General features: G+C 64.1%; 7 pseudogenes; all 7 read right to left on the minus strand.

Annotated features, from left to right (window-relative positions):
- Window positions 1–1,144: 1,144 nt before the first annotated feature.
- On the minus strand, window positions 1,145–1,263 carry LOC142866542 (uncharacterized; annotated as a pseudogene).
- A 3,578-nt stretch (window positions 1,264–4,841) lies between these two features.
- On the minus strand, window positions 4,842–4,960 carry LOC142866544 (uncharacterized; annotated as a pseudogene).
- Window positions 4,961–8,522: 3,562 nt separating this feature from the next.
- Window positions 8,523–8,641, minus strand: LOC142866545 (uncharacterized; annotated as a pseudogene).
- A 3,563-nt stretch (window positions 8,642–12,204) lies between these two features.
- Window positions 12,205–12,323, minus strand: LOC142866546 (uncharacterized; annotated as a pseudogene).
- A 3,563-nt stretch (window positions 12,324–15,886) lies between these two features.
- On the minus strand, window positions 15,887–16,005 carry LOC142866547 (uncharacterized; annotated as a pseudogene).
- Window positions 16,006–19,578: 3,573 nt separating this feature from the next.
- On the minus strand, window positions 19,579–19,697 carry LOC142866548 (uncharacterized; annotated as a pseudogene).
- A 3,579-nt stretch (window positions 19,698–23,276) lies between these two features.
- Window positions 23,277–23,395, minus strand: LOC142866549 (uncharacterized; annotated as a pseudogene).
- Between the last annotated feature and the right edge of the window lie 1,580 nt (window positions 23,396–24,975).

A 24,975-nucleotide genomic window follows, 5' to 3' on the forward strand; every position in this document is an offset into this window, starting at 1 on the left:
GCCGAGGACAGTGACGGGCCTGGCGGGGGAGGAGCGCGTCAGGCAGGGGCAGAGGAGACGGGCTGGGTAAGGGGTAGGGTGACAGTTAGGGCACAATTCACAATCGCAAAGATGTGGAAGCGACCCGAGTGCCCATCCATCCAGGAGTGCATTAGTAACATGTGGCGCGTGGACACCACGGAGTGCCATTCGGCTGTGAGGAGCAGCGGTGAGGGGGCGCCTCTCGTGTTCTCCTGGCCAGAGCTGGAACCCGTTCCAGTAGGCCAGGTGTCCCAAGAACGGACACACGAGCACCACGTGCGCGCGCTCACCGGCAAATTGGTAGGAACGGATGGACACCTAAGTGGACAGCGAGGAATCACCTTCATCGGGTGGGTGTCGGGCGGGCGTGGGGAGGGGGTGGGCATACACATCCATTAGGGAGGGGGTGGGTGCGCACCGACTGGGGGATGGGCGCACTTGAAGCTCTGACCCGAGGGGGGAGGCGGGGAAAGAGCAATGCACCCGACCTGAACATTGGTACCCCCACAATACGCTGGGAGAGAATGAGAAATAAATAAGGAGACAGGGGGGAGGGGGGCACGGGCAACACATGTCACCTCAATACTTGTACTCCCATCATCTGCTAGAAAGGAGAGAGAAAAGAAAATGCAATAATAGAGATAAGAGACACTTTCTAAGAACATGAATCCGAAAAGAAAAGTAAAAGGAGGCCTGTCGAGCAGGTCTGGGTGTGACTCCGGATCCCCCAACCTCCAGTGCCACCACCAGAGATTCCTACGTGTAGCCCATAGAACCCCAAAAGCAACGGGACGAGTTCTGGTCACATACTCGCTCAAAGTGACATCCTGGAATCCTTCCGGAACTCCCTCCCCTCTCAGACTCTCCAGGTTTCCTCCAGCGTGTCGTTTCCCACAGACCAGACCTTTGGACTGAGACCGGACAGTCCAGATGGCACGCATGCTGCCCCGCGGCGGCGGTGTCCCGGCTTGGGACAAGAGGAGGCCCCACGGTGCGGGCTGGGGCGGCAGGCACCGCGGCGGGCGCTGAGGGTGGGGGTGATCCGCCGGACCGCCGCCCCGCCGCGCTCCCGGCAAGGGGACAGAGCAACAGGCAAAAAAAAAAAAAAAAAAAAAAAAAAAAAAGCCTAGGGCACCCGGGATTCCCAGGCGGTCTCCCATCCAAGTACTAACCAGGCCCGACGCTGCTTAGCTTCGGAGATCAGACGAGACGGGGCGCGTTCGGGGTGGTGTGGCCCTAGACCGCGGAGGGCGCCCCTGCCCCGCTCAAGAGGCCAGCCTCACTGCGCTTCCCCGCGATAGCGCTGACCCGCGCCGGGCCTGTGCAGTTGGCCGACCCGGTCGGGCGGACTCCGGAGGACTGAGGTGAGGGACGGGGCGGGGTGGGGTGGGGTGGGGGGCTGTCTACACACACACACACACACACACACACACACACACACACACACACACAAACACACACACACAGACACGATGCGCCTCCACGGCTGGACCCGCCAAGGTGGAGACCTTCCAGCCCCCCTCCTCTCCTCACCTCGCCTCCTTCACCTACCCGCCCCCACCCCCAGCGCGCCGCCGCTGACTGCGCACGCGCGCTCACCCTTTGACCCCAGCCAGGGGCCGCCCTCCCGCACAACCCCTGTCAGCTGCGCCCCCGCCCTGTGGGTGGGCGGGCTGCCGCCTATTCCCCAGGGCCAGGGCTGGGGCACAGCGCATGGGGGAGGGGAGCGAGTGTAGGGGCGTCTCTCGGGATGTGTCCCATGGCTGGGGTGGGGCGGGGTGGTTTGGGGGGCGCTGAAGAAATCAGTCCCCTCCATCTCCTACCTCTGGAAAACCCCCAAGCCCTTGGAGAACTGCCGGCACCGCTCCCGTGGGGGCCGGGACCCTGCTCCGTGTCCTCCTGTGGCCCAGTCCAAGGGGCCTGGGCCTGGCCCGGGGCTGGATTGGACCCCAACCACCCTCGGGTGTGGACTTGCTAAAAGCCGGCGATTAGATATTGGATTCGAGCTTCCTTGAGGTCATTTCACTAATGAGTGCACCGGAAAGAGTTTCCTAATCCATCTGTGAGGGTGGCAACTGAAAGAGAATTTTAAAGCTGACAGAATAGGCGAGGAAAGGCATAGGAGATTTCCACACCCAGTAAGGCAGACTTTCCCGAAATGGAAGAAAGAAACGAGCAAACAGAGACACCGGTAGCCCGCCCGGATCAGAGTCGGCTCCTTAGAGAAAGCACCCTGACCAGGTTCACCCGTGGGTGGGTGGCGAGCCAGTGGCATTCAGAAGCGCGAGGCCCGCAGTCTGTGCAGAAGACACCTGCACTCGGGTGTGTGTGGCGGCACGATTCCCAAGCAGCTCCAAATGGTAATCCAAAGAGAAGCCAGGGAGTTCCCAAGGCCCCAGGTGTCCTCAGCCCACGACTGGCTGCTGTGGGAATGCGAAGCCCGGCTCCTTGTCTCAGAGCGGGACAACCAGGAGGTGTGACGACGTACACCCCGGGGTTCCCAGGAGGATCAGGCTGAAGCTGGTACTTGGCCTGAAAATGTCCCCTCGCATGGGCACCCCCTTCCGCTTCCGGCTCCTCTGCTCCCGGTGCCCCTCCATCCAGGGGCCAGACTTTAAGAAGTCACCCGCAGGAGAATCCTGGTCCCAAAGGAGCCTTCTGGGGGACCCGTGCTGAGAGAGGTTGTGGGCATGGCCCGCTGGGGCTCTGCCCGGCCCAGGGCTGGGAGATGCCACCTCCCAGCTCCGGGTCCCTGCAGGAAGCGTTGGCAAGCACAGGGCCAGTCCCCCAAAGGCCCAGGTGCAGGGAGCCCAGGCCAAGCAGCCTGTGGAAGAAGCCACATGCCGTGCCACCCCGGGAACACGACTGCAGGTCGCGGCCCCTCCCGCCTCCTCCCCGACATGGCGCAGGGCTCAGAGACACCTGAGACGCTGCTACCAAAGTCCAAAGGGCATCGGTTGCTCCTCCAAAGCACCCGAGCAGACCGCGTTGTCCAGCCAGCCCCTGGGCCTCCCTGGGGTGCCCAGCACAAAAGTGCAGACAACCCCCGGACTCGCAATATCAGTTTGAGGATGTTCCTGCCATTCTAAGGACCCGCAGGCCAGCTGGGCCTTCAGGCAGGACAGAGAGCCCCGGAATCCGACGTGGAGAGCTGCGTGGACGTCCCCATCAGGAGGCGGTCCCCACCTCCGAGGCTCTCCCCTTGCGGGGAGCGGCAGCCCCAGGGCCTCAGGGAAGACACCAGGCTGGGCCCCCGCGGCACAGCGGGGCACGTCCCCGTCCCCGGCAGGCAGGCGACTTAGCGATGCCTGCGCCAGACTGCTGCGGCCGCCCTGCTGCCGGGTTCCTGGAGGGCTTCCTGGAAGCAGCGTCCACACCAAGCCCCTGGAAGGCCCAGGCGACGGAGGAGCCGGTCAGGCAGGGGCCGAGGACGGTGACGGGCGGGGAGGAGCGTGTCAGGCAGGGGCCGAGGACGGTGACAGGCCGGGCGGGAAGGAGCCGGTCAGGCGGGGGCCCAGGACAGTGACGGGCCTGGCCGGGGAGGAGCGAGTCAGGCAGTGGCCCAGGTGGTGGGCCGGGCGGAGAGGAGCCTGTCAGGCAGGGGCAGAGGACGGTGACGGTGACGGTGACGGTGACGGGCCGGGGCGGGAAGGGGCCGGTCAGGCAGGGGCAGGGGCCGAGGACAGTGACGGGCCTGGCGGGGGAGGAGCGCGTCAGGCAGGGGCAGAGGAGACGGGCTGGGTAAGGGGTAGGGTGACAGTTAGGGCACAATTCACAATCGCAAAGATGTGGAAGCGACCCGAGTGCCCATCCATCCAGGAGTGCATTAGTAACATGTGGCGCGTGGACACCACGGAGTGCCATTCGGCTGTGAGGAGCAGCGGTGAGGGGGCGCCTCTCGTGTTCTCCTGGCCAGAGCTGGAACCCGTTCCAGTAGGCCAGGTGTCCCAAGAACGGACACACGAGCACCACGTGCGCGCGCTCACCGGCAAATTGGTAGGAACGGATGGACACCTAAGTGGACAGCGAGGAATCACCTTCATCGGGTGGGTGTCGGGCGGGCGTGGGGAGGGGGTGGGCATACACATCCATTAGGGAGGGGGTGGGTGCGCACCGACTGGGGGATGGGCGCACTTGAAGCTCTGACCCGAGGGGGGAGGCGGGGAAAGAGCAATGCACCCGACCTGAACATTGGTACCCCCACAATACGCTGGGAGAGAATGAGAAATAAATAAGGAGACAGGGGGGAGGGGGGCACGGGCAACACATGTCACCTCAATACTTGTACTCCCATCATCTGCTAGAAAGGAGAGAGAAAAGAAAATGCAATAATAGAGATAAGAGACACTTTCTAAGAACATGAATCCGAAAAGAAAAGTAAAAGGAGGCCTGTCGAGCAGGTCTGGGTGTGACTCCGGATCCCCCAACCTCCAGTGCCACCACCAGAGATTCCTACGTGTAGCCCATAGAACCCCAAAAGCAACGGGACGAGTTCTGGTCACATACTCGCTCAAAGTGACATCCTGGAATCCTTCCGGAACTCCCTCCCCTCTCAGACTCTCCAGGTTTCCTCCAGCGTGTCGTTTCCCACAGACCAGACCTTTGGACTGAGACCGGACAGTCCAGATGGCACGCATGCTGCCCCGCGGCGGCGGTGTCCCGGCTTGGGACAAGAGGAGGCCCCACGGTGCGGGCTGGGGCGGCAGGCACCGCGGCGGGCGCTGAGGGTGGGGGTGATCCGCCGGACCGCCGCCCCGCCGCGCTCCGGGCAAGGGGACAGAGCAACAGGCAAAAAAAAAAAAAAAAAAAAAAAAAAAAAAAGCCTAGGGCACCCGGGATTCCCAGGCGGTCTCCCATCCAAGTACTAACCAGGCCCGACGCTGCTTAGCTTCGGAGATCAGACGAGACGGGGCGCGTTCGGGGTGGTGTGGCCCTAGACCGCGGAGGGCGCCCCTGCCCCGCTCAAGAGGCCAGCCTCACTGCGCTTCCCCGCGATAGCGCTGACCCGCGCCGGGCCTGTGCAGTTGGCCGACCCGGTCGGGCGGACTCCGGAGGACTGAGGTGAGGGACGGGGCGGGGTGGGGTGGGGTGGGGGGCTGTCTACACACACACACACACACACACACACACACACACACACACACACAGACACGATGCGCCTCCACGGCTGGACCCGCCAAGGTGGAGACCTTCCAGCCCCCCTCCTCTCCTCACCTCGCCTCCTTCACCTACCCGCCCCCACCCCCAGCGCGCCGCCGCTGACTGCGCACGCGCGCTCACCCTTTGACCCCAGCCAGGGGCCGCCCTCCCGCACAACCCCTGTCAGCTGCGCCCCCGCCCTGTGGGTGGGCGGGCTGCCGCCTATTCCCCAGGGCCAGGGCTGGGGCACAGCGCATGGGGGAGGGGAGCGAGTGTAGGGGCGTCTCTCGGGATGTGTCCCATGGCTGGGGTGGGGCGGGGTGGTTTGGGGGGCGCTGAAGAAATCAGTCCCCTCCATCTCCTACCTCTGGAAAACCCCCAAGCCCTTGGAGAACTGCCGGCACCGCTCCCGTGGGGGCCGGGACCCTGCTCCGTGTCCTCCTGTGGCCCAGTCCAAGGGGCCTGGGCCTGGCCCGGGGCTGGATTGGACCCCAACCACCCTCGGGTGTGGACTTGCTAAAAGCCGGCGATTAGATATTGGATTCGAGCTTCCTTGAGGTCATTTCACTAATGAGTGCACCGGAAAGAGTTTCCTAATCCATCTGTGAGGGTGGCAACTGAAAGAGAATTTTAAAGCTGACAGAATAGGCGAGGAAAGGCATAGGAGATTTCCACACCCAGTAAGGCAGACTTTCCCGAAATGGAAGAAAGAAACGAGCAAACAGAGACACCGGTAGCCCGCCCGGATCAGAGTCGGCTCCTTAGAGAAAGCACCCTGACCAGGTTCACCCGTGGGTGGGTGGCGAGCCAGTGGCATTCAGAAGCGCGAGGCCCGCAGTCTGTGCAGAAGACACCTGCACTCGGGTGTGTGTGGCGGCACGATTCCCAAGCAGCTCCAAATGGTAATCCAAAGAGAAGCCAGGGAGTTCCCAAGGCCCCAGGTGTCCTCAGCCCACGACTGGCTGCTGTGGGAATGCGAAGCCCGGCTCCTTGTCTCAGAGCGGGACAACCAGGAGGTGTGACGACGTACACCCCGGGGTTCCCAGGAGGATCAGGCTGAAGCTGGTACTTGGCCTGAAAATGTCCCCTCGCATGGGCACCCCCTTCCGCTTCCGGCTCCTCTGCTCCCGGTGCCCCTCCATCCAGGGGCCAGACTTTAAGAAGTCACCCGCAGGAGAATCCTGGTCCCAAAGGAGCCTTCTGGGGGACCCGTGCTGAGAGAGGTTGTGGGCATGGCCCGCTGGGGCTCTGCCCGGCCCAGGGCTGGGAGATGCCACCTCCCAGCTCCGGGTCCCTGCAGGAAGCGTTGGCAAGCACAGGGCCAGTCCCCCAAAGGCCCAGGTGCAGGGAGCCCAGGCCAAGCAGCCTGTGGAAGAAGCCACATGCCGTGCCACCCCGGGAACACGACTGCAGGTCGCGGCCCCTCCCGCCTCCTCCCCGACATGGCGCAGGGCTCAGAGACACCTGAGACGCTGCTACCAAAGTCCAAAGGGCATCGGTTGCTCCTCCAAAGCACCCGAGCAGACCGCGTTGTCCAGCCAGCCCCTGGGCCTCCCTGGGGTGCCCAGCACAAAAGTGCAGACAACCCCCGGACTCGCAATATCAGTTTGAGGATGTTCCTGCCATTCTAAGGACCCGCAGGCCAGCTGGGCCTTCAGGCAGGACAGAGAGCCCCGGAATCCGACGTGGAGAGCTGCGTGGACGTCCCCATCAGGAGGCGGTCCCCACCTCCGAGGCTCTCCCCTTGCGGGGAGCGGCAGCCCCAGGGCCTCAGGGAAGACACCAGGCTGGGCCCCCGCGGCACAGCGGGGCACGTCCCCGTCCCCGGCAGGCAGGCGACTTAGCGATGCCTGCGCCAGACTGCTGCGGCCGCCCTGCTGCCGGGTTCCTGGAGGGCTTCCTGGAAGCAGCGTCCACACCAAGCCCCTGGAAGGCCCAGGCGACGGAGGAGCCGGTCAGGCAGGGGCCGAGGACGGTGACGGGCGGGGAGGAGCGTGTCAGGCAGGGGCCGAGGACGGTGACAGGCCGGGCGGGAAGGAGCCGGTCAGGCGGGGGCCCAGGACAGTGACGGGCCTGGCCGGGGAGGAGCGAGTCAGGCAGTGGCCCAGGTGGTGGGCCGGGCGGAGAGGAGCCTGTCAGGCAGGGGCAGAGGACGGTGACGGTGACGGTGACGGTGACGGGCCGGGGCGGGAAGGGGCCGGTCAGGCAGGGGCAGGGGCCGAGGACAGTGACGGGCCTGGCGGGGGAGGAGCGCGTCAGGCAGGGGCAGAGGAGACGGGCTGGGTAAGGGGTAGGGTGACAGTTAGGGCACAATTCACAATCGCAAAGATGTGGAAGCGACCCGAGTGCCCATCCATCCAGGAGTGCATTAGTAACATGTGGCGCGTGGACACCACGGAGTGCCATTCGGCTGTGAGGAGCAGCGGTGAGGGGGCGCCTCTCGTGTTCTCCTGGCCAGAGCTGGAACCCGTTCCAGTAGGCCAGGTGTCCCAAGAACGGACACACGAGCACCACGTGCGCGCGCTCACCGGCAAATTGGTAGGAACGGATGGACACCTAAGTGGACAGCGAGGAATCACCTTCATCGGGTGGGTGTCGGGCGGGCGTGGGGAGGGGGTGGGCATACACATCCATTAGGGAGGGGGTGGGTGCGCACCGACTGGGGGATGGGCGCACTTGAAGCTCTGACCCGAGGGGGGAGGCGGGGAAAGAGCAATGCACCCGACCTGAACATTGGTACCCCCACAATACGCTGGGAGAGAATGAGAAATAAATAAGGAGACAGGGGGGAGGGGGGCACGGGCAACACATGTCACCTCAATACTTGTACTCCCATCATCTGCTAGAAAGGAGAGAGAAAAGAAAATGCAATAATAGAGATAAGAGACACTTTCTAAGAACATGAATCCGAAAAGAAAAGTAAAAGGAGGCCTGTCGAGCAGGTCTGGGTGTGACTCCGGATCCCCCAACCTCCAGTGCCACCACCAGAGATTCCTACGTGTAGCCCATAGAACCCCAAAAGCAACGGGACGAGTTCTGGTCACATACTCGCTCAAAGTGACATCCTGGAATCCTTCCGGAACTCCCTCCCCTCTCAGACTCTCCAGGTTTCCTCCAGCGTGTCGTTTCCCACAGACCAGACCTTTGGACTGAGACCGGACAGTCCAGATGGCACGCATGCTGCCCCGCGGCGGCGGTGTCCCGGCTTGGGACAAGAGGAGGCCCCACGGTGCGGGCTGGGGCGGCAGGCACCGCGGCGGGCGCTGAGGGTGGGGGTGATCCGCCGGACCGCCGCCCCGCCGCGCTCCGGGCAAGGGGACAGAGCAACAGGCAAAAAAAAAAAAAAAAAAAAAAAAAAAAAAAGCCTAGGGCACCCGGGATTCCCAGGCGGTCTCCCATCCAAGTACTAACCAGGCCCGACGCTGCTTAGCTTCGGAGATCAGACGAGACGGGGCGCGTTCGGGGTGGTGTGGCCCTAGACCGCGGAGGGCGCCCCTGCCCCGCTCAAGAGGCCAGCCTCACTGCGCTTCCCCGCGATAGCGCTGACCCGCGCCGGGCCTGTGCAGTTGGCCGACCCGGTCGGGCGGACTCCGGAGGACTGAGGTGAGGGACGGGGCGGGGTGGGGTGGGGTGGGGGGCTGTCTACACACACACACACACACACACACACACACACACACACACACACAGACACGATGCGCCTCCACGGCTGGACCCGCCAAGGTGGAGACCTTCCAGCCCCCCTCCTCTCCTCACCTCGCCTCCTTCACCTACCCGCCCCCACCCCCAGCGCGCCGCCGCTGACTGCGCACGCGCGCTCACCCTTTGACCCCAGCCAGGGGCCGCCCTCCCGCACAACCCCTGTCAGCTGCGCCCCCGCCCTGTGGGTGGGCGGGCTGCCGCCTATTCCCCAGGGCCAGGGCTGGGGCACAGCGCATGGGGGAGGGGAGCGAGTGTAGGGGCGTCTCTCGGGATGTGTCCCATGGCTGGGGTGGGGCGGGGTGGTTTGGGGGGCGCTGAAGAAATCAGTCCCCTCCATCTCCTACCTCTGGAAAACCCCCAAGCCCTTGGAGAACTGCCGGCACCGCTCCCGTGGGGGCCGGGACCCTGCTCCGTGTCCTCCTGTGGCCCAGTCCAAGGGGCCTGGGCCTGGCCCGGGGCTGGATTGGACCCCAACCACCCTCGGGTGTGGACTTGCTAAAAGCCGGCGATTAGATATTGGATTCGAGCTTCCTTGAGGTCATTTCACTAATGAGTGCACCGGAAAGAGTTTCCTAATCCATCTGTGAGGGTGGCAACTGAAAGAGAATTTTAAAGCTGACAGAATAGGCGAGGAAAGGCATAGGAGATTTCCACACCCAGTAAGGCAGACTTTCCCGAAATGGAAGAAAGAAACGAGCAAACAGAGACACCGGTAGCCCGCCCGGATCAGAGTCGGCTCCTTAGAGAAAGCACCCTGACCAGGTTCACCCGTGGGTGGGTGGCGAGCCAGTGGCATTCAGAAGCGCGAGGCCCGCAGTCTGTGCAGAAGACACCTGCACTCGGGTGTGTGTGGCGGCACGATTCCCAAGCAGCTCCAAATGGTAATCCAAAGAGAAGCCAGGGAGTTCCCAAGGCCCCAGGTGTCCTCAGCCCACGACTGGCTGCTGTGGGAATGCGAAGCCCGGCTCCTTGTCTCAGAGCGGGACAACCAGGAGGTGTGACGACGTACACCCCGGGGTTCCCAGGAGGATCAGGCTGAAGCTGGTACTTGGCCTGAAAATGTCCCCTCGCATGGGCACCCCCTTCCGCTTCCGGCTCCTCTGCTCCCGGTGCCCCTCCATCCAGGGGCCAGACTTTAAGAAGTCACCCGCAGGAGAATCCTGGTCCCAAAGGAGCCTTCTGGGGGACCCGTGCTGAGAGAGGTTGTGGGCATGGCCCGCTGGGGCTCTGCCCGGCCCAGGGCTGGGAGATGCCACCTCCCAGCTCCGGGTCCCTGCAGGAAGCGTTGGCAAGCACAGGGCCAGTCCCCCAAAGGCCCAGGTGCAGGGAGCCCAGGCCAAGCAGCCTGTGGAAGAAGCCACATGCCGTGCCACCCCGGGAACACGACTGCAGGTCGCGGCCCCTCCCGCCTCCTCCCCGACATGGCGCAGGGCTCAGAGACACCTGAGACGCTGCTACCAAAGTCCAAAGGGCATCGGTTGCTCCTCCAAAGCACCCGAGCAGACCGCGTTGTCCAGCCAGCCCCTGGGCCTCCCTGGGGTGCCCAGCACAAAAGTGCAGACAACCCCCGGACTCGCAATATCAGTTTGAGGATGTTCCTGCCATTCTAAGGACCCGCAGGCCAGCTGGGCCTTCAGGCAGGACAGAGAGCCCCGGAATCCGACGTGGAGAGCTGCGTGGACGTCCCCATCAGGAGGCGGTCCCCACCTCCGAGGCTCTCCCCTTGCGGGGAGCGGCAGCCCCAGGGCCTCAGGGAAGACACCAGGCTGGGCCCCCGCGGCACAGCGGGGCACGTCCCCGTCCCCGGCAGGCAGGCGACTTAGCGATGCCTGCGCCAGACTGCTGCGGCCGCCCTGCTGCCGGGTTCCTGGAGGGCTTCCTGGAAGCAGCGTCCACACCAAGCCCCTGGAAGGCCCAGGCGACGGAGGAGCCGGTCAGGCAGGGGCCGAGGACGGTGACGGGCGGGGAGGAGCGTGTCAGGCAGGGGCCGAGGACGGTGACAGGCCGGGCGGGAAGGAGCCGGTCAGGCGGGGGCCCAGGACAGTGACGGGCCTGGCCGGGGAGGAGCGAGTCAGGCAGTGGCCCAGGTGGTGGGCCGGGCGGAGAGGAGCCTGTCAGGCAGGGGCAGAGGACGGTGACGGTGACGGTGACGGTGACGGGCCGGGGCGGGAAGGGGCCGGTCAGGCAGGGGCAGGGGCCGAGGACAGTGACGGGCCTGGCGGGGGAGGAGCGCGTCAGGCAGGGGCAGAGGAGACGGGCTGGGTAAGGGGTAGGGTGACAGTTAGGGCACAATTCACAATCGCAAAGATGTGGAAGCGACCCGAGTGCCCATCCATCCAGGAGTGCATTAGTAACATGTGGCGCGTGGACACCACGGAGTGCCATTCGGCTGTGAGGAGCAGCGGTGAGGGGGCGCCTCTCGTGTTCTCCTGGCCAGAGCTGGAACCCGTTCCAGTAGGCCAGGTGTCCCAAGAACGGACACACGAGCACCACGTGCGCGCGCTCACCGGCAAATTGGTAGGAACGGATGGACACCTAAGTGGACAGCGAGGAATCACCTTCATCGGGTGGGTGTCGGGCGGGCGTGGGGAGGGGGTGGGCATACACATCCATTAGGGAGGGGGTGGGTGCGCACCGACTGGGGGATGGGCGCACTTGAAGCTCTGACCCGAGGGGGGAGGCGGGGAAAGAGCAATGCACCCGACCTGAACATTGGTACCCCCACAATACGCTGGGAGAGAATGAGAAATAAATAAGGAGACAGGGGGGAGGGGGGCACGGGCAACACATGTCACCTCAATACTTGTACTCCCATCATCTGCTAGAAAGGAGAGAGAAAAGAAAATGCAATAATAGAGATAAGAGACACTTTCTAAGAACATGAATCCGAAAAGAAAAGTAAAAGGAGGCCTGTCGAGCAGGTCTGGGTGTGACTCCGGATCCCCCAACCTCCAGTGCCACCACCAGAGATTCCTACGTGTAGCCCATAGAACCCCAAAAGCAACGGGACGAGTTCTGGTCACATACTCGCTCAAAGTGACATCCTGGAATCCTTCCGGAACTCCCTCCCCTCTCAGACTCTCCAGGTTTCCTCCAGCGTGTCGTTTCCCACAGACCAGACCTTTGGACTGAGACCGGACAGTCCAGATGGCACGCATGCTGCCCCGCGGCGGCGGTGTCCCGGCTTGGGACAAGAGGAGGCCCCACGGTGCGGGCTGGGGCGGCAGGCACCGCGGCGGGCGCTGAGGGTGGGGGTGATCCGCCGGACCGCCGCCCCGCCGCGCTCCGGGCAAGGGGACAGAGCAACAGGCAAAAAAAAAAAAAAAAAAAAAAAAAAAAAAAAGCCTAGGGCACCCGGGATTCCCAGGCGGTCTCCCATCCAAGTACTAACCAGGCCCGACGCTGCTTAGCTTCGGAGATCAGACGAGACGGGGCGCGTTCGGGGTGGTGTGGCCCTAGACCGCGGAGGGCGCCCCTGCCCCGCTCAAGAGGCCAGCCTCACTGCGCTTCCCCGCGATAGCGCTGACCCGCGCCGGGCCTGTGCAGTTGGCCGACCCGGTCGGGCGGACTCCGGAGGACTGAGGTGAGGGACGGGGCGGGGTGGGGTGGGGTGGGGGGCTGTCTACACACACACACACACACACACACACACACACACACACACACACACAGACACGATGCGCCTCCACGGCTGGACCCGCCAAGGTGGAGACCTTCCAGCCCCCCTCCTCTCCTCACCTCGCCTCCTTCACCTACCCGCCCCCACCCCCAGCGCGCCGCCGCTGACTGCGCACGCGCGCTCACCCTTTGACCCCAGCCAGGGGCCGCCCTCCCGCACAACCCCTGTCAGCTGCGCCCCCGCCCTGTGGGTGGGCGGGCTGCCGCCTATTCCCCAGGGCCAGGGCTGGGGCACAGCGCATGGGGGAGGGGAGCGAGTGTAGGGGCGTCTCTCGGGATGTGTCCCATGGCTGGGGTGGGGCGGGGTGGTTTGGGGGGCGCTGAAGAAATCAGTCCCCTCCATCTCCTACCTCTGGAAAACCCCCAAGCCCTTGGAGAACTGCCGGCACCGCTCCCGTGGGGGCCGGGACCCTGCTCCGTGTCCTCCTGTGGCCCAGTCCAAGGGGCCTGGGCCTGGCCCGGGGCTGGATTGGACCCCAACCACCCTCGGGTGTGGACTTGCTAAAAGCCGGCGATTAGATATTGGATTCGAGCTTCCTTGAGGTCATTTCACTAATGAGTGCACCGGAAAGAGTTTCCTAATCCATCTGTGAGGGTGGCAACTGAAAGAGAATTTTAAAGCTGACAGAATAGGCGAGGAAAGGCATAGGAGATTTCCACACCCAGTAAGGCAGACTTTCCCGAAATGGAAGAAAGAAACGAGCAAACAGAGACACCGGTAGCCCGCCCGGATCAGAGTCGGCTCCTTAGAGAAAGCACCCTGACCAGGTTCACCCGTGGGTGGGTGGCGAGCCAGTGGCATTCAGAAGCGCGAGGCCCGCAGTCTGTGCAGAAGACACCTGCACTCGGGTGTGTGTGGCGGCACGATTCCCAAGCAGCTCCAAATGGTAATCCAAAGAGAAGCCAGGGAGTTCCCAAGGCCCCAGGTGTCCTCAGCCCACGACTGGCTGCTGTGGGAATGCGAAGCCCGGCTCCTTGTCTCAGAGCGGGACAACCAGGAGGTGTGACGACGTACACCCCGGGGTTCCCAGGAGGATCAGGCTGAAGCTGGTACTTGGCCTGAAAATGTCCCCTCGCATGGGCACCCCCTTCCGCTTCCGGCTCCTCTGCTCCCGGTGCCCCTCCATCCAGGGGCCAGACTTTAAGAAGTCACCCGCAGGAGAATCCTGGTCCCAAAGGAGCCTTCTGGGGGACCCGTGCTGAGAGAGGTTGTGGGCATGGCCCGCTGGGGCTCTGCCCGGCCCAGGGCTGGGAGATGCCACCTCCCAGCTCCGGGTCCCTGCAGGAAGCGTTGGCAAGCACAGGGCCAGTCCCCCAAAGGCCCAGGTGCAGGGAGCCCAGGCCAAGCAGCCTGTGGAAGAAGCCACATGCCGTGCCACCCCGGGAACACGACTGCAGGTCGCGGCCCCTCCCGCCTCCTCCCCGACATGGCGCAGGGCTCAGAGACACCTGAGACGCTGCTACCAAAGTCCAAAGGGCATCGGTTGCTCCTCCAAAGCACCCGAGCAGACCGCGTTGTCCAGCCAGCCCCTGGGCCTCCCTGGGGTGCCCAGCACAAAAGTGCAGACAACCCCCGGACTCGCAATATCAGTTTGAGGATGTTCCTGCCATTCTAAGGACCCGCAGGCCAGCTGGGCCTTCAGGCAGGACAGAGAGCCCCGGAATCCGACGTGGAGAGCTGCGTGGACGTCCCCATCAGGAGGCGGTCCCCACCTCCGAGGCTCTCCCCTTGCGGGGAGCGGCAGCCCCAGGGCCTCAGGGAAGACACCAGGCTGGGCCCCCGCGGCACAGCGGGGCACGTCCCCGTCCCCGGCAGGCAGGCGACTTAGCGATGCCTGCGCCAGACTGCTGCGGCCGCCCTGCTGCCGGGTTCCTGGAGGGCTTCCTGGAAGCAGCGTCCACACCAAGCCCCTGGAAGGCCCAGGCGACGGAGGAGCCGGTCAGGCAGGGGCCGAGGACGGTGACGGGCGGGGAGGAGCGTGTCAGGCAGGGGCCGAGGACGGTGACAGGCCGGGCGGGAAGGAGCCGGTCAGGCGGGGGCCCAGGACAGTGACGGGCCTGGCCGGGGAGGAGCGAGTCAGGCAGTGGCCCAGGTGGTGGGCCGGGCGGAGAGGAGCCTGTCAGGCAGGGGCAGAGGACGGTGACGGTGACGGTGACGGTGACGGGCCGGGGCGGGAAGGGGCCGGTCAGGCAGGGGCAGGGGCCGAGGACAGTGACGGGCCTGGCGGGGGAGGAGCGCGTCAGGCAGGGGCAGAGGAGACGGGCTGGGTAAGGGGTAGGGTGACAGTTAGGGCACAATTCACAATCGCAAAGATGTGGAAGCGACCCGAGTGCCCATCCATCCAGGAGTGCATTAGTAACATGTGGCGCGTGGACACCACGGAGTGCCATTCGGCTGTGAGGAGCAGCGGTGAGGGGGCGCCTCTCGTGTTCTCCTGGCCAGAGCTGGAACCCGTTCCAGTAGGCCAGGTGTCCCAAGAACGGACACACGAGCACCACGTGCGCGCGCTCACCGGCAAATTGGTAGGAACGGATGGACACCTAAGTGGACAGCGAGGAATCACCTTCATCGGGTGGGTGTCGGGCGGGCGTGGGGAGGGGGTGGGCATACACATCCATTAGGGAGGGGGTGGGTGCGCACCGACTGGGGGATGGGCGCACTTGAAGCTCTGACCCGAGGGGGGAGGCGGGGAAAGAGCAATGCACCCGACCTGAACATTGGTACCCCCACAATACGCTGGGAGAGAATGAGAAATAAATAAGGAGACAGGGGGGAGGGGGGCACGGGCAACACATGTCACCTCAATACTTGTACTCCCATCATCTGCTAGAAAGGAGAGAGAAAAGAAAATGCAATAATAGAGATAAGAGACACTTTCTAAGAACATGAATCCGAAAAGAAAAGTAAAAGGAGGCCTGTCGAGCAGGTCTGGGTGTGACTCCGGATCCCCCAACCTCCAGTGCCACCACCAGAGATTCCTACGTGTAGCCCATAGAACCCCAAAAGCAACGGGACGAGTTCTGGTCACATACTCGCTCAAAGTGACATCCTGGAATCCTTCCGGAACTCCCTCCCCTCTCAGACTCTCCAGGTTTCCTCCAGCGTGTCGTTTCCCACAGACCAGACCTTTGGACTGAGACCGGACAGTCCAGATGGCACGCATGCTGCCCCGCGGCGGCGGTGTCCCGGCTTGGGACAAGAGGAGGCCCCACGGTGCGGGCTGGGGCGGCAGGCACCGCGGCGGGCGCTGAGGGTGGGGGTGATCCGCCGGACCGCCGCCCCGCCGCGCTCCCGGCAAGGGGACAGAGCAACAGGCAAAAAAAAAAAAAAAAAAAAAAAAAAAAAAGCCTAGGGCACCCGGGATTCCCAGGCGGTCTCCCATCCAAGTACTAACCAGGCCCGACGCTGCTTAGCTTCGGAGATCAGACGAGACGGGGCGCGTTCGGGGTGGTGTGGCCCTAGACCGCGGAGGGCGCCCCTGCCCCGCTCAAGAGGCCAGCCTCACTGCGCTTCCCCGCGATAGCGCTGACCCGCGCCGGGCCTGTGCAGTTGGCCGACCCGGTCGGGCGGACTCCGGAGGACTGAGGTGAGGGACGGGGCGGGGTGGGGTGGGGTGGGGGGCTGTCTACACACACACACACACACACACACACACACACACACACACACACACACAAACACACACACACAGACACGATGCGCCTCCACGGCTGGACCCGCCAAGGTGGAGACCTTCCAGCCCCCCTCCTCTCCTCACCTCGCCTCCTTCACCTACCCGCCCCCACCCCCAGCGCGCCGCCGCTGACTGCGCACGCGCGCTCACCCTTTGACCCCAGCCAGGGGCCGCCCTCCCGCACAACCCCTGTCAGCTGCGCCCCCGCCCTGTGGGTGGGCGGGCTGCCGCCTATTCCCCAGGGCCAGGGCTGGGGCACAGCGCATGGGGGAGGGGAGCGAGTGTAGGGGCGTCTCTCGGGATGTGTCCCATGGCTGGGGTGGGGCGGGGTGGTTTGGGGGGCGCTGAAGAAATCAGTCCCCTCCATCTCCTACCTCTGGAAAACCCCCAAGCCCTTGGAGAACTGCCGGCACCGCTCCCGTGGGGGCCGGGACCCTGCTCCGTGTCCTCCTGTGGCCCAGTCCAAGGGGCCTGGGCCTGGCCCGGGGCTGGATTGGACCCCAACCACCCTCGGGTGTGGACTTGCTAAAAGCCGGCGATTAGATATTGGATTCGAGCTTCCTTGAGGTCATTTCACTAATGAGTGCACCGGAAAGAGTTTCCTAATCCATCTGTGAGGGTGGCAACTGAAAGAGAATTTTAAAGCTGACAGAATAGGCGAGGAAAGGCATAGGAGATTTCCACACCCAGTAAGGCAGACTTTCCCGAAATGGAAGAAAGAAACGAGCAAACAGAGACACCGGTAGCCCGCCCGGATCAGAGTCGGCTCCTTAGAGAAAGCACCCTGACCAGGTTCACCCGTGGGTGGGTGGCGAGCCAGTGGCATTCAGAAGCGCGAGGCCCGCAGTCTGTGCAGAAGACACCTGCACTCGGGTGTGTGTGGCGGCACGATTCCCAAGCAGCTCCAAATGGTAATCCAAAGAGAAGCCAGGGAGTTCCCAAGGCCCCAGGTGTCCTCAGCCCACGACTGGCTGCTGTGGGAATGCGAAGCCCGGCTCCTTGTCTCAGAGCGGGACAACCAGGAGGTGTGACGACGTACACCCCGGGGTTCCCAGGAGGATCAGGCTGAAGCTGGTACTTGGCCTGAAAATGTCCCCTCGCATGGGCACCCCCTTCCGCTTCCGGCTCCTCTGCTCCCGGTGCCCCTCCATCCAGGGGCCAGACTTTAAGAAGTCACCCGCAGGAGAATCCTGGTCCCAAAGGAGCCTTCTGGGGGACCCGTGCTGAGAGAGGTTGTGGGCATGGCCCGCTGGGGCTCTGCCCGGCCCAGGGCTGGGAGATGCCACCTCCCAGCTCCGGGTCCCTGCAGGAAGCGTTGGCAAGCACAGGGCCAGTCCCCCAAAGGCCCAGGTGCAGGGAGCCCAGGCCAAGCAGCCTGTGGAAGAAGCCACATGCCGTGCCACCCCGGGAACACGACTGCAGGTCGCGGCCCCTCCCGCCTCCTCCCCGACATGGCGCAGGGCTCAGAGACACCTGAGACGCTGCTACCAAAGTCCCAAGGGCATCGGTTGCTCCTCCAAAGCACCCGAGCAGACCGCGTTGTCCAGCCAGCCCCTGGGCCTCCCTGGGGTGCCCAGCACAAAAGTGCAGACAACCCCCGGACTCGCAATATCAGTTTGAGGATGTTCCTGCCATTCTAAGGACCCGCAGGCCAGCTGGGCCTTCAGGCAGGACAGAGAGCCCCGGAATCCGACGTGGAGAGCTGCGTGGACGTCCCCATCAGGAGGCGGTCCCCACCTCCGAGGCTCTCCCCTTGCGGGGAGCGGCAGCCCCAGGGCCTCAGGGAAGACACCAGGCTGGGCCCCCGCGGCACAGCGGGGCACGTCCCCGTCCCCGGCAGGCAGGCGACTTAGCGATGCCTGCGCCAGACTGCTGCGGCCGCCCTGCTGCCGGGTTCCTGGAGGGCTTCCTGGAAGCAGCGTCCACACCAAGCCCCTGGAAGGCCCAGGCGACGGAGGAGCCGGTCAGGCAGGGGCCGAGGACGGTGACGGGCGGGGAGGAGCGTGTCAGGCAGGGGCCGAGGACGGTGACAGGCCGGGCGGGAAGGAGCCGGTCAGGCGGGGGCCCAGGACAGTGACGGGCCTGGCCGGGGAGGAGCGAGTCAGGCAGTGGCCCAGGTGGTGGGCCGGGCGGAGAGGAGCCTGTCAGGCAGGGGCAGAGGACGGTGACGGTGACGGTGACGGTGACGGGCCGGGGCGGGAAGGGGCCGGTCAGGCAGGGGCAGGGGCCGAGGACAGTGACGGGCCTGGCGGGGGAGGAGCGCGTCAGGCAGGGGCAGAGGAGACGGGCTGGGTAAGGGGTAGGGTGACAGTTAGGGCACAATTCACAATCGCAAAGATGTGGAAGCGACCCGAGTGCCCATCCATCCAGGAGTGCATTAGTAACATGTGGCGCGTGGACACCACGGAGTGCCATTCGGCTGTGAGGAGCAGCGGTGAGGGGGCGCCTCTCGTGTTCTCCTGGCCAGAGCTGGAACCCGTTCCAGTAGGCCAGGTGTCCCAAGAACGGACACACGAGCACCACGTGCGCGCGCTCACCGGCAAATTGGTAGGAACGGATGGACACCTAAGTGGACAGCGAGGAATCACCTTCATCGGGTGGGTGTCGGGCGGGCGTGGGGAGGGGGTGGGCATACACATCCATTAGGGAGGGGGTGGGTGCGCACCGACTGGGGGATGGGCGCACTTGAAGCTCTGACCCGAGGGGGGAGGCGGGGAAAGAGCAATGCACCCGACCTGAACATTGGTACCCCCACAATACGCTGGGAGAGAATGAGAAATAAATAAGGAGACAGGGGGGAGGGGGGCACGGGCAACACATGTCACCTCAATACTTGTACTCCCATCATCTGCTAGAAAGGAGAGAGAAAAGAAAATGCAATAATAGAGATAAGAGACACTTTCTAAGAACATGAATCCGAAAAGAAAAGTAAAAGGAGGCCTGTCGAGCAGGTCTGGGTGTGACTCCGGATCCCCCAACCTCCAGTGCCACCACCAGAGATTCCTACGTGTAGCCCATAGAACCCCAAAAGCAACGGGACGAGTTCTGGTCACATACTCGCTCAAAGTGACATCCTGGAATCCTTCCGGAACTCCCTCCCCTCTCAGACTCTCCAGGTTTCCTCCAGCGTGTCGTTTCCCACAGACCAGACCTTTGGACTGAGACCGGACAGTCCAGATGGCACGCATGCTGCCCCGCGGCGGCGGTGTCCCGGCTTGGGACAAGAGGAGGCCCCACGGTGCGGGCTGGGGCGGCAGGCACCGCGGCGGGCGCTGAGGGTGGGGGTGATCCGCCGGACCGCCGCCCCGCCGCGCTCCCGGCAAGGGGACAGAGCAACAGGCAAAAAAAAAAAAAAAAAAAAAAAAGCCTAGGGCACCCGGGATTCCCAGGCGGTCTCCCATCCAAGTACTAACCAGGCCCGACGCTGCTTAGCTTCGGAGATCAGACGAGACGGGGCGCGTTCGGGGTGGTGTGGCCCTAGACCGCGGAGGGCGCCCCTGCCCCGCTCAAGAGGCCAGCCTCACTGCGCTTCCCCGCGATAGCGCTGACCCGCGCCGGGCCTGTGCAGTTGGCCGACCCGGTCGGGCGGACTCCGGAGGACTGAGGTGAGGGACGGGGCGGGGTGGGGTGGGGTGGGGGGCTGTCTACACACACACACACACACACACACACACACACACACACACACACAAACACACACACACACAGACACGATGCGCCTCCACGGCTGGACCCGCCAAGGTGGAGACCTTCCAGCCCCCGTCCTCTCCTCACCTCGCCTCCTTCACCTACCCGCCCCCACCCCCAGCGCGCCGCCGCTGACTGCGCACGCGCGCTCACCCTTTGACCCCAGCCAGGGGCCGCCCTCCCGCACAACCCCTGTCAGCTGCGCCCCCGCCCTGTGGGTGGGCGGGCTGCCGCCTATTCCCCAGGGCCAGGGCTGGGGCACAGCGCATGGGGGAGGGGAGCGAGTGTAGGGGCGTCTCTCGGGATGTGTCCCATGGCTGGGGTGGGGCGGGGTGGTTTGGGGGGCGCTGAAGAAATCAGTCCCCTCCATCTCCTACCTCTGGAAAACCCCCAAGCCCTTGGAGAACTGCCGGCACCGCTCCCGTGGGGGCCGGGACCCTGCTCCGTGTCCTCCTGTGGCCCAGTCCAAGGGGCCTGGGCCTGGCCCGGGGCTGGATTGGACCCCAACCACCCTCGGGTGTGGACTTGCTAAAAGCCGGCGATTAGATATTGGATTCGAGCTTCCTTGAGGTCATTTCACTAATGAGTGCACCGGAAAGAGTTTCCTAATCCATCTGTGAGGGTGGCAACTGAAAGAGAATTTTAAAGCTGACAGAATAGGCGAGGAAAGGCATAGGAGATTTCCACACCCAGTAAGGCAGACTTTCCCGAAATGGAAGAAAGAAACGAGCAAACAGAGACACCGGTAGCCCGCCCGGATCAGAGTCGGCTCCTTAGAGAAAGCACCCTGACCAGGTTCACCCGTGGGTGGGTGGCGAGCCAGTGGCATTCAGAAGCGCGAGGCCCGCAGTCTGTGCAGAAGACACCTGCACTCGGGTGTGTGTGGCGGCACGATTCCCAAGCAGCTCCAAATGGTAATCCAAAGAGAAGCCAGGGAGTTCCCAAGGCCCCAGGTGTCCTCAGCCCACGACTGGCTGCTGTGGGAATGCGAAGCCCGGCTCCTTGTCTCAGAGCGGGACAACCAGGAGGTGTGACGACGTACACCCCGGGGTTCCCAGGAGGATCAGGCTGAAGCTGGTACTTGGCCTGAAAATGTCCCCTCGCATGGGCACCCCCTTCCGCTTCCGGCTCCTCTGCTCCCGGTGCCCCTCCATCCAGGGGCCAGACTTTAAGAAGTCACCCGCAGGAGAATCCTGGTCCCAAAGGAGCCTTCTGGGGGACCCGTGCTGAGAGAGGTTGTGGGCATGGCCCGCTGGGGCTCTGCCCGGCCCAGGGCTGGGAGATGCCACCTCCCAGCTCCGGGTCCCTGCAGGAAGCGTTGGCAAGCACAGGGCCAGTCCCCCAAAGGCCCAGGTGCAGGGAGCCCAGGCCAAGCAGCCTGTGGAAGAAGCCACATGCCGTGCCACCCCGGGAACACGACTGCAGGTCGCGGCCCCTCCCGCCTCCTCCCCGACATGGCGCAGGGCTCAGAGACACCTGAGACGCTGCTACCAAAGTCCAAAGGGCATCGGTTGCTCCTCCAAAGCACCCGAGCAGACCGCGTTGTCCAGCCAGCCCCTGGGCCTCCCTGGGGTGCCCAGCACAAAAGTGCAGACAACCCCCGGACTCGCAATATCAGTTTGAGGATGTTCCTGCCATTCTAAGGACCCGCAGGCCAGCTGGGCCTTCAGGCAGGACAGAGAGCCCCGGAATCCGACGTGGAGAGCTGCGTGGACGTCCCCATCAGGAGGCGGTCCCCACCTCCGAGGCTCTCCCCTTGCGGGGAGCGGCAGCCCCAGGGCCTCAGGGAAGACACCAGGCTGGGCCCCCGCGGCACAGCGGGGCACGTCCCCGTCCCCGGCAGGCAGGCGACTTAGCGATGCCTGCGCCAGACTGCTGCGGCCGCCCTGCTGCCGGGTTCCTGGAGGGCTTCCTGGAAGCAGCGTCCACACCAAGCCCCTGGAAGGCCCAGGCGACGGAGGAGCCGGTCAGGCAGGGGCCGAGGACGGTGACGGGCGGGGAGGAGCGTGTCAGGCAGGGGCCGAGGACGGTGACAGGCCGGGCGGGAAGGAGCCGGTCAGGCGGGGGCCCAGGACAGTGACGGGCCTGGCCGGGGAGGAGCGAGTCAGGCAGTGGCCCAGGTGGTGGGCCGGGCGGAGAGGAGCCTGTCAGGCAGGGGCAGAGGACGGTGACGGTGACGGTGACGGTGACGGGCCGGGGCGGGAAGGGGCCGGTCAGGCAGGGGCAGGGGCCGAGGACAGTGACGGGCCTGGCGGGGGAGGAGCGCGTCAGGCAGGGGCAGAGGAGACGGGCTGGGTAAGGGGTAGGGTGACAGTTAGGGCACAATTCACAATCGCAAAGATGTGGAAGCGACCCGAGTGCCCATCCATCCAGGAGTGCATTAGTAACATGTGGCGCGTGGACACCACGGAGTGCCATTCGGCTGTGAGGAGCAGCGGTGAGGGGGCGCCTCTCGTGTTCTCCTGGCCAGAGCTGGAACCCGTTCCAGTAGGCCAGGTGTCCCAAGAACGGACACACGAGCACCACGTGCGCGCGCTCACCGGCAAATTGGTAGGAACGGATGGACACCTAAGTGGACAGCGAGGAATCACCTTCATCGGGTGGGTGTCGGGCGGGCGTGGGGAGGGGGTGGGCATACACATCCATTAGGGAGGGGGTGGGTGCGCACCGACTGGGGGATGGGCGCACTTGAAGCTCTGACCCGAGGGGGGAGGCGGGGAAAGAGCAATGCACCCGACCTGAACATTGGTACCCCCACAATACGCTGGGAGAGAATGAGAAATAAATAAGGAGACAGGGGGGAGGGGGGCACGGGCAACACATGTCACCTCAATACTTGTACTCCCATCATCTGCTAGAAAGGAGAGAGAAAAGAAAATGCAATAATAGAGATAAGAGACACTTTCTAAGAACATGAATCCGAAAAGAAAAGTAAAAGGAGGCCTGTCGAGCAGGTCTGGGTGTGACTCCGGATCCCCCAACCTCCAGTGCCACCACCAGAGATTCCTACGTGTAGCCCATAGAACCCCAAAAGCAACGGGACGAGTTCTGGTCACATACTCGCTCAAAGTGACATCCTGGAATCCTTCCGGAACTCCCTCCCCTCTCAGACTCTCCAGGTTTCCTCCAGCGTGTCGTTTCCCACAGACCAGACCTTTGGACTGAGACCGGACAGTCCAGATGGCACGCATGCTGCCCCGCGGCGGCGGTGTCCCGGCTTGGGACAAGAGGAGGCCCCACGGTGCGGGCTGGGGCGGCAGGCACCGCGGCGGGCGCTGAGGGTGGGGGTGATCCGCCGGACCGCCGCCCCGCCGCGCTCCGGGCAAGGGGACAGAGCAACAGGCAAAAAAAAAAAAAAAAAAAAAAAAAAAAAAAAGCCTAGGGCACCCGGGATTCCCAGGCGGTCTCCCATCCAAGTACTAACCAGGCCCGACGCTGCTTAGCTTCGGAGATCAGACGAGACGGGGCGCGTTCGGGGTGGTGTGGCCCTAGACCGCGGAGGGCGCCCCTGCCCCGCTCAAGAGGCCAGCCTCACTGCGCTTCCCCGCGATAGCGCTGACCCGCGCCGGGCCTGTGCAGTTGGCCGACCCGGTCGGGCGGACTCCGGAGGACTGAGGTGAGGGACGGGGCGGGGTGGGGTGGGGTGGGGGGCTGTCTACACACACACACACACACACACACACACACACACACACACACACAGACACGATGCGCCTCCACGGCTGGACCCGCCAAGGTGGAGACCTTCCAGCCCCCCTCCTCTCCTCACCTCGCCTCCTTCACCTACCCGCCCCCACCCCCAGCGCGCCGCCGCTGACTGCGCACGCGCGCTCACCCTTTGACCCCAGCCAGGGGCCGCCCTCCCGCACAACCCCTGTCAGCTGCGCCCCCGCCCTGTGGGTGGGCGGGCTGCCGCCTATTCCCCAGGGCCAGGGCTGGGGCACAGCGCATGGGGGAGGGGAGCGAGTGTAGGGGCGTCTCTCGGGATGTGTCCCATGGCTGGGGTGGGGCGGGGTGGTTTGGGGGGCGCTGAAGAAATCAGTCCCCTCCATCTCCTACCTCTGGAAAACCCCCAAGCCCTTGGAGAACTGCCGGCACCGCTCCCGTGGGGGCCGGGACCCTGCTCCGTGTCCTCCTGTGGCCCAGTCCAAGGGGCCTGGGCCTGGCCCGGGGCTGGATTGGACCCCAACCACCCTCGGGTGTGGACTTGCTAAAAGCCGGCGATTAGATATTGGATTCGAGCTTCCTTGAGGTCATTTCACTAATGAGTGCACCGGAAAGAGTTTCCTAATCCATCTGTGAGGGTGGCAACTGAAAGAGAATTTTAAAGCTGACAGAATAGGCGAGGAAAGGCATAGGAGATTTCCACACCCAGTAAGGCAGACTTTCCCGAAATGGAAGAAAGAAACGAGCAAACAGAGACACCGGTAGCCCGCCCGGATCAGAGTCGGCTCCTTAGAGAAAGCACCCTGACCAGGTTCACCCGTGGGTGGGTGGCGAGCCAGTGGCATTCAGAAGCGCGAGGCCCGCAGTCTGTGCAGAAGACACCTGCACTCGGGTGTGTGTGGCGGCACGATTCCCAAGCAGCTCCAAATGGTAATCCAAAGAGAAGCCAGGGAGTTCCCAAGGCCCCAGGTGTCCTCAGCCCACGACTGGCTGCTGTGGGAATGCGAAGCCCGGCTCCTTGTCTCAGAGCGGGACAACCAGGAGGTGTGACGACGTACACCCCGGGGTTCCCAGGAGGATCAGGCTGAAGCTGGTACTTGGCCTGAAAATGTCCCCTCGCATGGGCACCCCCTTCCGCTTCCGGCTCCTCTGCTCCCGGTGCCCCTCCATCCAGGGGCCAGACTTTAAGAAGTCACCCGCAGGAGAATCCTGGTCCCAAAGGAGCCTTCTGGGGGACCCGTGCTGAGAGAGGTTGTGGGCATGGCCCGCTGGGGCTCTGCCCGGCCCAGGGCTGGGAGATGCCACCTCCCAGCTCCGGGTCCCTGCAGGAAGCGTTGGCAAGCACAGGGCCAGTCCCCCAAAGGCCCAGGTGCAGGGAGCCCAGGCCAAGCAGCCTGTGGAAGAAGCC

Source organism: Microcebus murinus, unplaced genomic scaffold (genome assembly GCF_040939455.1).
Source record: "Microcebus murinus isolate Inina unplaced genomic scaffold, M.murinus_Inina_mat1.0 scaf006_hap2_Mmur4.0, whole genome shotgun sequence".
Lineage (NCBI taxonomy): Eukaryota > Metazoa > Chordata > Mammalia > Primates > Cheirogaleidae > Microcebus > Microcebus murinus.